Source organism: Dipodomys spectabilis, unplaced genomic scaffold (genome assembly GCF_019054845.1).
Source record: "Dipodomys spectabilis isolate Male_0828 unplaced genomic scaffold, ASM1905484v1 ptg000156l, whole genome shotgun sequence".
Classification (NCBI taxonomy): Eukaryota; Metazoa; Chordata; class Mammalia; order Rodentia; family Heteromyidae; genus Dipodomys; species Dipodomys spectabilis.
In genome coordinates this window covers 3,005,974-3,020,832 of record NW_024870833.1, presented here as the reverse complement: position 1 = coordinate 3,020,832, position 14,859 = coordinate 3,005,974, and the positions used below count along the sequence as shown (strand labels likewise).

The 14,859-nt window shown below is 35.6% G+C and overlaps 1 protein-coding gene across 1 annotated transcript in view; it reads left to right on the top strand.

Annotated features, from left to right (window-relative positions):
* The window catches only part of Il1rapl1 (interleukin 1 receptor accessory protein like 1), a 1,186,632-nt gene that overhangs the window by 636,672 nt on the left and 535,101 nt on the right, over nt 1-14,859 (top strand). The window lies entirely within an intron of this gene.

Here is a 14,859-nt window from a genome sequence, read left to right as displayed (position 1 = left end):
TTCAGCTCTTTGTAATGGATTCCATGAATGCCTTTAGTGATCTTTGTGTGTTCTCTACCTGGTCTCTCAATTCCTGTATTACTCTTTGATTAGCTTCCTCCCGTTCGTGGGATTCCTGCAGATCTCTTTGAGTGTTCTCAGCCTGCTCACGCCATTCCTCCCTTTCTCTTTGAGTATTCTCAAGTTGTTCACGCAAATCCTGTATCAGTTTTTGAGTAGCTTCCTCACGCTTGTGATATTCCTGTATAAACTTCTGGGATGCCTCCTCTCTCTCCCTATCACGCTCATACAGAGTCCTTTGTACGTTGTCAAACTTTTCATTTATCATGTTTGCCACCAGTGTTTGTAGAGCTGTTTGGGAACTCTCCTCTGGATTATTCATTATCTCTTCTAACCCCTGATTATCAAGATTGGGAATTGAGATACCCGAATTTGCCATTTTTCTTGTGTTTTTCCGGCTTACTCTGCCCATTTGAGATGAAGATAGCACCAGTTTTGTGCTAGAACACTATCTTAAGGCAACCATCAACCAAAGTTTGCATTTGTACAGTCAATAGTCTACAGATACAATCTAGTTCAACAGATACATCTATTCGACATCAAACAACTATATGTTAAAGGGCTTCGAACCGCAGAGAAGAATTTGGAAAACCAGAAATTATTAGGGTTAGGGAGAGATGTGGGTAAAAAATAGGAATAGATTGGTGTGGGGAGGCACAGGGAGAGTTAACTATGTCCTAATCACAATGCAGGAAATAGGTTGGGTAGGATGCAAGTAGAGAGAGAGAGAAAAAGAAGAAAGGGAAAGGGGAATGAAAAGAGACCAGAAAAAAAAAGAAACGTAAAAATTAATGTTATTTTAGAGATTAAAGGACCATCTATTTATAGAGGAATATGAATATGTTGAGAGAAAGGGAGGGACATAGAGGAGATGTGAAAAACTTTAAAAAAATGCTTAAAATATTATATAGGTATAAAGAGGTAGTACTGCTATTAATGAATTTAAGTCTCAGAAGTTTTGAATTGAGTAATAAGTTTGTGGATTAAGTGTGTACACAATGGAGGATAGGGTCTACTGGTTAACTACGGGTTTATCTGAGGATGTGCAGGACAAGAGTTAAGTCATATAAAGAAGAACAAAGAGGAAAAGATGGAAAGGATAGGAGAGTGAGAAGAAAAGATCAGAAATTCAGTAGAGCTAGACAAAAAACAAAAACATAATTAAGAATAAAAGAAAAAGAGAAAGAAGACAGGAAAAGAAAGGAAAACACACATTTACGTATTCCTAAAATAAAAATTATGAGGAGAAAGAAAAAAAAAAAGTTAATGGAAAACAATTATTTTTTCAGAAGAGGCAAAAATTAAAGATTAATAAAAGTTTTAGAAAAGCAAAAAAAAATTTTTTTATATATATAAGGTAACAAAAGACAAAAAAAAACAAAACAAAAAAAGAAAAGAAGAAGAAGAAGAAAAAAAAAAGTTCTTTGATTTTTTTTTTTTTGGTAGGGGGTGGGAAGAGTCCTGTATCTCCCTTTTGTCTGTAACCAGAGTCTGGTTGGAGTCTCTGGTCAGCTTGAGGTCCTGTGGCTTGATTGGTTTCTTAAGTCAGTTTGTTGGAACAGGCAGAAAAATGCTCTGCTTTACCCAAGATTTTGAGATCCCCCTCCCAGGTTAGTTTACTGGGAGGGTGATCTGCTTTGAGAATCACAAAAGAGGGGGATGCAGTGATGAGGCTAGGTTCTGGGTAGAGTTGAGGCCTTTCTACAAACAGTAGCTTTTCCCTGGGGCTATTTTGTGAAAAAAACTCACAGCACCCAGCCTGGAGCCATTCTCAGGGTTTCTGTTTTTCAATTGATTGTGGTGGCTGCTAGAGGGAGGGGCAGCCTCTGGCTGTGGTTACCTGGTGAGGAGAGCCACTCCAATGGCTGGCACCTGAGCTGGGTGACTTTTCCCTGGATGGAACTGAGTCTGTGAGGTCACTTCGCCGTTAAGTTCTTGTGACCTGCTAAATGACTCGTTTTATTCCAAGGCCTGAGCTAGAGCTAGCCGCTCCTCCGAGCTTTGTCGGTATCCAAGATGGAGATCACCGGTGCTGGGGGGGGAGGGGTGGCCTTCCCTCCTCTGCTCCCAGAGAAGGAGTGAGGAAGTGGGGCTTCTACTCATGCAGAGTCTTGGATCCTGGGTCGTCTCTGGTCTGCCAAGTGCAGGATGAAGTTGTCCGCTCCTTGTCGGTTCTTGCTGGTGTTGAGTAGAATCCGCTCGCCCGCTGCGTCTGGCTCCTTCGTCCCGGACTGTGTCTCAGGTGTGCCCCGCGGCGGCGGCTGCGACCCTGCCGCCGCAGCAGCAGCTGCTGGCAGGCGCTCAGATGTGTCTGTTTGGCTTCCCCTCTCTTGACTAACTCTCTGTCCTGTGATGGCACACTTGGTGTGATTCTCTGGCTTGGGACTGTTCACTGGAACTCTGAAACTGTTTTCTATGCAAGAGCTTGTTCAGATTCCAGCTTCTCCTCCGCCATCTTCCTATGTTGATCATTTTGAATTTTTGGGTCATTTGGATCATTTTGGATATTTTGGATGCCCATCTAAGATACTTTAATACAATTTTAGAGTATATCCTCTATCATTTTGTCAAATATCTAGCTGAATATTGAGTTACTTTGTTGGTCAAAAAATTTCATATTTTTCCTACTATATATTTAAAATGACTTTTTAAAAAATTATATTATATCTGGTGTAGTTTGCAAAAAACAGTGGTAGTGATTTTGTGATGGGTAGAATATAGATGAAATTAAATTGATCAGATGCTGATGTATATTGAAGTTAGATATATCAAAGTTGTATAGTGTTCTGTACTTTGGAATATCTTTTAAATCTTCCATAGTTTCTCCTCTGTCATCTTTCCTCCAGACTCCTCAGAAATTTTTAAAGTTTAAAATAGATTGCAAATTTTCATTTTTGCATCAATTTCTTTCTAACATTATGTATCAGTTTGACTAGAAAAATGGTAGAAAAGTGCAGGAAGTATGATTTGAAGGTAATATTTAGCTATATAGCAGGTAAATGGAAAATGCAAGAATGTGAAATTAAAATTGTCATCTAGGCATAAACAGGGTGAAAAATTACAGGTTTATATTCATCAGTGAAAATCTTTCTCCATTTGTACAGTTTACTTTTTCTCTTGAAAGTAAACCTCTTAAAGTCTTTCCAGGCACTTATCTTATTTCACTAAATAGATGATTACAAATACAATCAATAATTGGACCAATAAACCATGGCACATAGTTTTTATCATAACAATTATAAAATGTATTCCTAATTACAGAAGAGATAAAATACGGGCACATTAAATGTAGAGCTTATGAAATAAATAAGTTAATTAAAAATCAAGTAACTAAATAATTAAATACCAAGAATTGGATAACTTACAGAAGAAATAAAGTCACAAGCTTCCAAACCAGCATTTGACAAGTTGTTTCTGAAATTTTGGGTATTAATTGACTTTCTTCAAAACAGCAATGAACTGCATGAGGGTTATTATCCTACACTTTAGCATGAGATGTACAGAAAAAATGATATGTTGCAACTTTTTCTCTTGGAAAGAATAGAAATTAATTCTCTTCAGAAGAAAAAGAGGACACCTTAGATCCTACTTTGATTGTTTCAACGAATATTAACCAGTTTTGTATCCAACTTGTAAACTTATTATAGCATGTTTTCTTTCATTAAAGACAATCCCACTGGACTCTTGTTAAAAGCAGAAAAGGAAGTTTTATTTAAGACTATTGCAGAGGAGTTGATACTATTTCAATAAAGGTAAGAGGGCAAATTCAATTCCACTGACATAAAAGTAAGAGGAGGTTTTAAGCACTGCAGTGAGCTACAGGAAAAGCACTAGGAAGCAATTTTGCTAATTGGTGCTTATCCAAGTTAGAAGCCTATCCTCCTACAGGGACTGGGACATAGAGAAAATTATCTTTCTTGACGATTGGGTTGTAAAGGGATCAATTGGAGACTTGAAAAAGGAAACATCTCCAAGGTAAAGAAAATAAATTTACAAGAAAATTTTTCTGAAATTAATGTTGTAAAAGAAAAGAGAAAGAAAGGGAAAATTTATTCAGATTTATAGGCACATGAAAGGCTATCTGGGCCAATTTCAGACATTATGTATATCAGCCTCTCTTCACTTATTTGGGATGTGGGTGGGGGGTGCTCAAATTGGTACTGTGGCTTGAACTCAGGGCCTGGTCATTGTCCCTTAGCTTTTTCACTTGAGGTTGGCACTCTACCATTTGAGCCACACTTCCACTTCCCGTTGGTATTTTTTGGCTAACTTTTTCTTTCTGGTTTTCTCTAAGACTTTAATAAGGTGTATTTGTCATGGAGAACAAATGGAAAATTCTCTCACCACAAAAAGAGTTTTGCAGTAGAAAAACAGAGAACACATTTATTTAACAAGAGGCTAGATTTTATTAAATCAGGAGTGATTATAAAGTGATAGCACACCCCCAAATGAAATGGAGAACTAGAAACTTGACTAAGCCTTCAAGTCCCCAGTTTTATGTACTTTTAGCATAGAATTTGATGATTTTGAGAAGCTTGAGAAGATCTACATAATTTTGTAGTTTTCTTGGGAAAACAAGGCTATTTCAAAGAACTTGGTAATGAAGAGTGGTTTACTTAATAAGGTGTCAGACTGAAATAGTGATTTGAGAGGAAGTATGCGCATGAAACTGTAACAAGATGATAATGAGGCCTCATGCTAACTTCTAGGATTGGAAAGTCTCTGTCAATGGTGTTGTGGAGGACCATTGGTTGCTGTATCATGTAACCTCAAAAGTAGCTAACTGTGACTTACAGCCAATAGTAGAGCAGGAGGTATAACAAAAGTGTACCAAGATATGGTAATGCACCACCTGTTCCCTGCCTCATTTGTGTTTTTATCATGCCCTTTTTACCTGCCAATCTCATATCATGTTATATGATAGACATGATTTTGTGTTTGAAAATTGTATTGTGATCACTTTCTTTTATAATAGTTGATACAAGTAAAAATCAAAACCTAGAACTACAAAGCCTAACAACATATAAGAGAAAGAAAAGTTACATCCAAACATGAATTTGAAAGGGAAAAGCTATCATTTCTGAAGTGTGACTAATGAGAAAGCATAGAGGAGGCTAATGGAGTAAGGTTGTAATGGATATAGATGTCTTTGGAATATGAGCATTAACATAATAGAGAAAAAGAATGAGACATATGACAAGAATTCCACACTTGTATTATTATTATTACAAGTATTTTATATCATTACTACAAGAGATCTCTAGTTAAGAAATCATACCAAAATTAATCAAAGAAACTTAAATCATAACAACAGTATGTAGTAATAAGGCTCAGAAGAATCAGACAGTTTATTGTATCTCTGAAGTAGCTGCTGATTCCCACCCTAAATTTTCTTTGTAAATAAAAATGTAATTTGAGTCTAGAATCTGACACAAATGAAGCTCTGAAAGATTGTGTTGCAAAGAGAAATATTTATTTTGATCTGCTTAAATTCTTCCAAGCATTACTCTTAATGTTTTAAAAGTTGTTTACTTTGATGTAACACTAAATTTATTTTTTTCACTGTATGAGAAACCAAACTGAAGAACCTCAGCTTGATTAGCAAAATTAATAATTTTCCCATTTGAAACTTTTCAGACCACCTAAATAATTGGAGGAAATTAGAACATGGCAAATTGCCTTATAGAGGGATGCTGCCCAATTACAAGTTACCAAGCTTAGAAATCAAAGCAGCATACGTTTTTAAAAATTAGCTCATTGAAGATGTTGTATAAACATTTTTGCTTTGATTATGTTGGTCTCATAATTATTCTTACCAAATGCCATGTTAAAAAGGTATTTTGTACAAAATAAGTATGTAATAAATGACCATTAAATTTGAAAAGTATCACTTGATGTATTTCCAGTCCAAATATAATTAATACAAATAACAGTAAAGAATATGGCAGAGTTGCAGTGAAATTTGTAGTCTAAAATTCCTTATATAGAAAAAGCTCATGAATAATGTACTCTACCAGTGATTTCCAAAGATTTTAATCCAGAATATGAATCTCTCTAGATCAATGCAACTAAAAATACCCAATAGAACTCCATGTATGTTTTCAGAAATATCATGTACCTGTGCTACTTTAAACAGAAGCCAATATCCACAATATCTGAGATGTGACTAGAAAAATAAGATACTTATTAGATAAAATAATCATCAGTAAAATTAAGACAAAGAAAAAAGAATAAAAGTTTTGTTTATGGTAGAGTATTTGCCTAGCAAGCACAAGGCCCTGATTTAAATCCCTAGTACTATTTGATGAAATAACTTTTCTTTAGAGAGTATATATCTAATATATCTTAACTTGGCATTTCTCAAATTAAATTGTTCAGGAAATTCCTTCCTACAGCTGAGTTAAATAGTTGATTATACTTTTTTAAAGTTTTATATTAACAATAAAATGACCTGCAGACCATCTACATATTCTTCTCACTCTTATTTGCTGGTTCATTTTTGCATTCATAGAACACTGTTGAGCTTTGTTTTTGGAACTCTTGAAATACAATCTTGTTCATTTATTAAGATATTTAATAACGTGAAGAGACTAATAAATAGAAATTCCCACACAGTCTGTTATACAGATGGGCACATAAGCAAGATTTGTCATGGGGAAGCTTTCCATAGGGATGGTGGCAGACAAGTAGGATATTGTTGGGTTAAAAATGGGTTTCTGGGGCTGGGAAGGTGGCTCAGTGGTAGAGCGCTTGCCTTGCATGCCTGAGGCCCTGGGTTCGATTCCTCAGCACCACATAAGCAAAAAAAGAAAAAAAACTGGAAGTGGCGCTGTGGCTCAAGTGGTAGAGTGCTAGCCTTGAGCTTAAGAGCTGAGGGACAGTGCCCAGGCCCAGAGTTCAGGCCCCACGACCGGACCAAACTGAACTAAACTACTCTCACTCTGATATCTTTGTAGGAGTGCTTTCTTCTGCATTGGAATATCTGATTTTACAGACTGATTTGAGAATCAGATAGTTTTCTTGCTGCCACCCCCACTCATGTTCCCTGCTCCAACACCTTCACACTGCAGCATATACTATAGAAATGGGGGCCATTTTGATTTTAAGTCTATTTCCCACAGTCAAGAGATTAAAAGATATTATACAAGTATTAACCACAGACAGGTTCAAAATTTCCTGAATAGCAGAGTTTTCAAAATAATTCTCAAAATGTTGTCCAGAGAACAGAAACAGCTTGTCCATGTTTAAATTCTCAAGGAAATACAAACACACATGTGCCCATGCACACACACAGTCATTTCCTCATATCTTCTTCATTACTTAACTAACAACTGTCTGATTTTCCTCACTATTTGTTTCAAACCTGTTCTGTTCACAGACAAAAAGGTGATATTCTAAAATGTAAATCTCATTAGGCTCTTCTTCAGAAAAAAACTCAAATTCTAAATATCTTCTTGCTTTACTCCTCCAGCCTAAGAGCTACAACTTCTAGTAATGTTTGCCATCTATTAAATGTCTAATAAATATGAAGTATTTTTCATTATTTTAGGAAATAGCTAGTAAGCTTTAAAGGTGACAAAACATAAGACTAGAGAATGATACCTAGCAAGTTATAAAAGAAAAATAACTCCTAGAAACATTACTAAAACTCAGCACTTCTGCAACACTAATTAACTCCCCAAACTTGCTCTCTGCCAAGCTCCAAAGGGTAAAGCTTTTTAATCCTTATCAAAACCATGCCTTTTCTTTTAATATATGAATACACATTTTAAACAATCTTGCAGACATTTTCTCCCAAACAGCCTGAATAAGGAAACAATTCTACAAATATAAAAAATGCACATTCTGTGAAAGTGAAATTTCACAAATTTACTTAAAAGACACAGTGTCGAGTGGTTATCAAAACACAGACCTAGGAAGAGATTACTTTCTTAGTCTGGAAGTGAAGGACAGTATTTAGTGTCAATTTTTCCTTTCTCAAAATGCCAATATAATCTGTTGGCCAAGAAAAAGCTGAATTTATTATTTAGTGTGATAAGAAACAACAGCACTGTGGTACTACAGTACTTCTACGAAGACAGAATTTGAAAGTAGATATTTATAAGTTTTAGGGAGGGGCCCTGAATTGAAATTAGTCTTTGAATGTGGAAGTCAGATTGGATTAGGCAACATCCCACATGTACGTAAACTTGTTCATCCACTCTGGAAAGCATTATGGGGGTTCCTTAAAAGACTAAACATAGAGTTCCACTATGACCCAGAAATCCTGGGCATTTACCCAAATGACCACAAACAAGGCCATACTAAAGTGACCAGCACAACCATGTTCATTGCAGCATAGCTAAGATATGAAACCAACCCAGATATCCCTCAGTAGATGAACGAATGGTTCAAGATGTGGTATATATCCACAATAGAGTTCTATGTTTCCATCAGAAAGAATGACATTGCCCCATTCGCTAGGAAATGGAAAGACCTGGAAAAATTATATTAAGTGAAGCAAGACAGGGTAAAAGAAATACAGGTTTCATATTTTCTCTCATTTGTAATAACTAGAATATATCTATGATATTCTTAGCAGGGGATCACAATAGCCCAATTGCGAAGTGCATAGGACAATATATAATGAAGTGTATCAACATGAACTCCAAGAATTGGAAACAAAAAGTTCTTATTGTGTTCTGTATGCAGTTACTTCTATTTTTCTTTCTGTTTTAGTTGTCTGTACCCTTTGTCTTGTTTGTAAACTTATCTTTCCATGGAAAGGGAATCACAAAAACAACAGGACAAAGGATGTACTAATGCAACAAAGATACTCACTAGACACTATGTTTAATGTGAACTTTACAACTGAGAGGAGAAGAGTGGGGAGTGTTAAGTGGGAGATAATGAGGGAGGGGTAACAGTTTAAAAAGAAATGTACTCATTACCTTACTTATGTAACTGTAACTCCCGCCCCGTTCATCAGCTTTACAATAAACTTCAAAAAATAAACAAGGATCGATGGACCCAGTTAAGTCTCAGTTTTGGAGGAAATTCAGGCAAATATTTGTTGCATGATTGAAGAGGTTGGTCAACTTAAACATTCCATTGTCCAATAAAAGGATGCCTTTCCCTCAAAGCATCTATGATCTGAAGACAGCATGTTCAAACAACTGACTTACAGTTTCCTAAAATGAAGACCAGAAACCTAAAATATGTTGTCAGTAGTATGGGAGGTCAAGGAGAGGGAGTCATCTTGAAGGTGTAGATAGGGTTGCAGAGATGGAGGAGAATGATGAAAGGGGTGACATTAATCCATTGTATTCATAAATTGGCATGTTAAAGTAAAACACTTTTGTATAACAAGTTAAAGATAATTAAAACAAATGCATTTTTAAGAATTTCTTGAAATCATCAAAGAATATATAAATTAGTTTATGACAATGTTTCCTGGAACAAGGGCTAAGGTCATAAACCAAATTATCTGAGTGACAACTGCTTTATTTTCCTCATTGGCAATGCAGATACCATTGGAACTTTTTTCTTTTATTTGTTTTGACCATTCAGTGAAATAATGTGTATCAAGTCCCTTATGCAAGTTCCTTAGTAAAATTTCAGTGACTCTTAACTATAATTACGTTAAAATACTACTAATGTGGCAATTCATTTTTTCATCCCCTCATTCTAAAACACCCTAAAATGTTATATGTCATGTCCTTTGCTAGGTACTAAAAGAGATGAGTCATGTACTCATATAACTTGAGACATATTACTCTAGGACACAGGAAGTGCCCTGATAAAAGAAGAATGGCATGCAAAGGCAGCCCTGAAGATTTAGAAGACTGAAAGCTTGTCCTTGTAAAGTTAATGTTTTAACTGGGCTTTGAAGGATGGGTAGTAATCTAGGGCAGTTTCAGGGGTCAGGTTATTTTGAGCTAAGAAAACAGTATATATAATAGAAGAATATGTAATTTACATTCCAGGTCAGAGAAAAGAAAGACACATAAGAGTGATTGCGGAAAGAAGACTAGCAGTAAATAAATCTGAATAATAAAAATACAATAAAAGTAATAGAATTCAATATATAATGAAATAACTAGTATTTACAATAAACATGATCTAATTATAAGTAGTTGATCATTAAGTTTTAGAATAAGGTAAGGAACTGAGCTTCTGTCTTACCATAGTCTACAGTTGTTAAAATATTTTGAGGACTAAAATCCCATGGAAAATCTTTTAAAATCCTGTATGTCCTTCTCAAATCTTCCAGAGATTCTGATCTAATCGATCAGGTGTAAAGCCTGCAAATCCATACAACTATTTGGGTGTTTTGTTTATTTAAAACTCTCCTAGTGATATTAAGTTGTAGGCAGGATAAAAAGAAACTGCTTCTGCAAGTAGTCAGAATACAAGACAAGTAATGAGAAGCCCAATATGAATTAGTACTGCAATATTTTTAAGGTTAATATCAAAAGAATGGGTTCTGAAAGACTGAGTTAAAGGAGGCAATAGAAGGTTCTTTTCAGTAGTAAGAGGATGAAGTGGAATAGAGTTTGTTTTCAGTCATTACCCTTTTTCTGGGATGTGAGAAAATGCAGAAAGTGAGCTCAAAGGACAATCCAATGGCTAAAATAATCCAGGCAGGAGTAGCAACTCAAGAATGGAGATAAAGATAACAAATTTGAAAGTGCTGAGTGTAAGGAGCTTCTCAACAAATCATGACTATTTTCTGAGCCCGTACTTCGGTCATAGCGCCAGGTACAATTGTGAGATCTCTCCCTTGTTTTTTTTTTTTTTTCCCTGAAATATCAACAGCCTGCTTTTTGTCCACTTTTTTTTTTGATTATTCCTAACATCCTCAAGCTGTTTCCTGACAACCTTCTCCATAATATTCCCTCTACTCCTGAGTATTGTCCTTTTGATTTTACATGGAGAAATATGCTCTATTGGGCATTTCAGAACTACAGAAAATATGTTATTAATAAAGTCTGAGGAAGATTTTTTTGTAACCAATAGTTATCAAATTTGAAATTGATCTCAAGGAAAGCAGAATTTTCCTTTTGCCCTATTGACATGGCTGGTGGTTGTATTCTGAGAAATGAAAACTAAAAAATGCAGACAGAAAACAGAAGCAGATATAGTTTTATTTGTGATAGTGAATTATAAGATCAAATAATAACTAAGCAAGATGAATGACTATTTCCTAAAGTATCAAATCACAATTCTATGAGACATTTCCTAATTCTGCCCACGTATTTTGGCTTCTCATGTCAACAGTCATGAAACACTCCATTTGCATGATATTGTAATTATTTTTGCAGTCTTTATTTAACCTCTCTTTGGTTTCTCAATAATCCTGTGAGGTAAAAAATAATACAATGATACTTCCAACGTAACCCTTTACAAGCAGTGTGTTATTTGACACAGTATGCTTGGGAAGTAAGTAATACTGCTTTCATCTTAATGGTAAAGAAACCAGGATCACAAAGGGTAAATGGCCTAGCAACTCTAAGTTTAAGAAAAGGCCATTTGGCTGCTAGCTTTGTACTGGTGACAAGAAAAATGTCAGAAAGTATGCAAAATGACTGTCAAAGAGCAATCTGCACAAGACCATGAATGCAACCTTTTTATACTTCCTTAAAGGTCAAGCAACCAATGTTTTCTAATAATCCATCTAGGAAGTTAACCATCTCTTCATTTTCTTATTATATTATTTTAAAGAACTTAGGTTTCTACATAGATATTAGTGGAAAATAATTTTGTACATAATGGCTTGGTTGGCATATACTGAAGTACAACAGAAGGATAAAAATTACTGTTGTGACAGCAATTTCAATGAGAAATAGTAACCTTCAGAAGCTTCATAAAATTTTCAAAAACTCATGCTCCTGATTTCATGCTATGTATTTGTTGATTTGTTCCTTCCCTGAGGAATCAGGAGTGAATCTGTAAGTAAAAGAAGGCATGATTGCACATTAAGTACAATATGTATTCTGGGAAGACAGAGGAAATTTTCAGCCTTAGCTGTGTGTATGTACATGTGTGAATTTATTCAATAGTAATGATCCCTCTCCCATTTGCATGGTATTGTAAATATTTTTACAGTCTTTATGTAAACTCTGTTTGGTTTCTCAATAATCCTGTGAGGTAAAAATAGTGCAATGAACTTCCAATGAAACCCTTTACAAGTAGTGTACTATTTGACACAGTATGTTTGGGAAGTAAGTAATACTAATTTCATCTTAATAGTAAAGAAACCAGGTTCAGAAAGAGTAAATAGCCTAGCAACTAGCACCAAGCTATTTGAGCTACAACTGATGCATATATAAATTAAGTATTCTGAATCTAGTACACAATCTTCCATAAATGATAGAAATTTAACTTGTAATTTGAATAAATACAGCATATAGCTAAACACAAAGATTTTTGGCTTTTGTACATGTGTATGTGCTGGTCCCAGGGCATGAACCCAGGGCCTGGGTCCTGTCCTTGAGCTTTGTTTTGCTTAAGGCTAGCACTCTACTACTTGAGCCACAGCACCACTTCCAGCTTTATCATTATTTTTTAATGATTAATTAGAGACAAGAGTCATACAGACTTTTCTTCTCAGGCTGGCTTAAAACCCCAATCCTCAGATATCAGCCTCATGAGTAGCTAGGATTACAGGCATGAGCCACAAACACCCAGAGGAATTTTGGCTCTGTGTGTGTGTGTGTTTATGTGTGTGCACGCACACATGCTTGTCCTGGGGATTTAAATCAGAGCTTTGGCTGTGTGTGTGTGTGTGTGTGTGTGTGTGTGTGTGTGGCATACTTGTCCTGGGGATTTAAATCAGGGCTTTGGCTGTGTGTGTGTGTGTGTGTGTGTGTGTGTGTGTGTGTGTGGCATGCTTGTCCTGGGGATTTAAATCAAGGCTTTGGCTGTGTGTGTGTGTGTGTGTGTGTGTGTGTGTGTGTGTGTGTGTGTGTGTGTGTGTGGCATGCTTGTCCTGGGGATTGAAATCAGGGTTTTGGCGCTGTGTGTGTGTGTGTGTGTGTGTGTGTGTGTGTGTGTGTGTGTGTGTTTACTTGTCCTGGGGACTGAAATCAGGACTTGGGCTCTGTTCCTGAGCTTGTTCTTGCTAAAGGCTAGCACTCTACCATTTTGAGCTTCAGCTCAATTTCTGGCTTTTTGGTAGTTAATTAGTGATAAGAGTCTCACAGACTCCTGCCAGGGCTGGCTTTGTACTGCAGTTCTCATATTTCAGCCTCTAGAGTAGCTAGGATTATAGGTGTCAGCCACCAGCACCCAGTACAATTCTGGCTTTTTGATGAAAGTTAAGACTAATGTATTTCCAGAGAAAGACATTTGTGGGTGAATAATTTGGGGGAAGAGATTAGTTAACCGATTTGAACTGTACAGGCATGTTGTCAATTTATGATGAAGTACAATATAATAAATATAGATGCAAGAGTCATACATGCTCAATACAGTCTGTGTACTATTTCAAAAAAGTAAAGCATTTCCATGCAAAATTGCTTCACATGAAATTTCTACTTTGTTTTTATTTGTACAACCCTGTCTATGTCTAATAATTATTGGTGGGTATAAATTATAAGGCAATTAGTATAAAATAACAATAATCTAAGCATGCATGAAGTTCAATGTTTGTTTTATTGCACAGAAAGAAGCCTATGCATCTTGTATCAAAAATTAGTAGGCTGAAAGAATAACTATGTAAATGTAGAGTATAATTACCATTTTCACAATTTTGGTACATGTTGGAAATGTCATTTCAATCAGGGCTAATCACAATATGACAGAAATAACTGTGATACCGTAAGTGATAATGTTATGCTGCTCATTTTTTCTAAATTTGGTGGCAAAATATGCAAAGACAAAACTTTTGGAGAGCCAGTAAAACATGTTCAAGAATTTTCCCTCTTTAAAAAATATTTTCAGGGAAATATTCATCATTATAGAACAACTATTTTGATAGTTTAATTTTTAAATGTTTGTTGTCTTTTATGGACTATGAAATATAACAATTATCAACATTTAAGTAATAATGAAACTCTGATTTTTTTTCCATATATAGATTCCATATGCAATATGGCATATACATATATTACATATACCATATACTTGGATTATATTTATTCAGCAAATATTGTCTGTATATATATGCACATGTATAGAAACATTTTCACATTCGTGTTATGTGTTTATATATATATATATGTAAATACAACTTTCTCAGTGTTTTCCCAATTCTCCACTATATATTCATCGTATTGATAATAAAGTAGCATAAAACAGATAACTTCAGGGCTGGGAAGGTGGCTCAGTGGTAGAGCGCTTGCCTTGCATGCCTAAGGCCCTGGGTTCGATTCCTCAGCACCACATAAGCAAAAAAGAAAAAAGCCTGAAGTGGCGCGGTGGCTCAAGTGGTAGAGTGCTAGCCTTGAGCTGAAGAGCTGAGGGACAGCGCCCAGGCCCAGAGTTCAGGCCCACGACTGGACCCCCCCCCCCCCAACAAAAAAAAACAAACAAACAGAGAACTTCAGAATAAAGCTTAATGGATTATCCCATTTTTTGCATCACTCAATTGACTTGAATGCATTTTCATGTTACCATATTTTCTGCCTATTGAGGAAAGAGATCAATGCAAAATTTTCCCTATTGCTGATCTTTAGGGCTCTTAAAATTTCATAATTTTATCCTATTTTAATTTTCTAATGTAGTTTTTGGGGGACGAGTTCATATTATAAAATTAGGATACACATTGTTTTTATGTGTAAAAGTGAATGCCTGCCAATGTTTGTCTTCCCCATGATG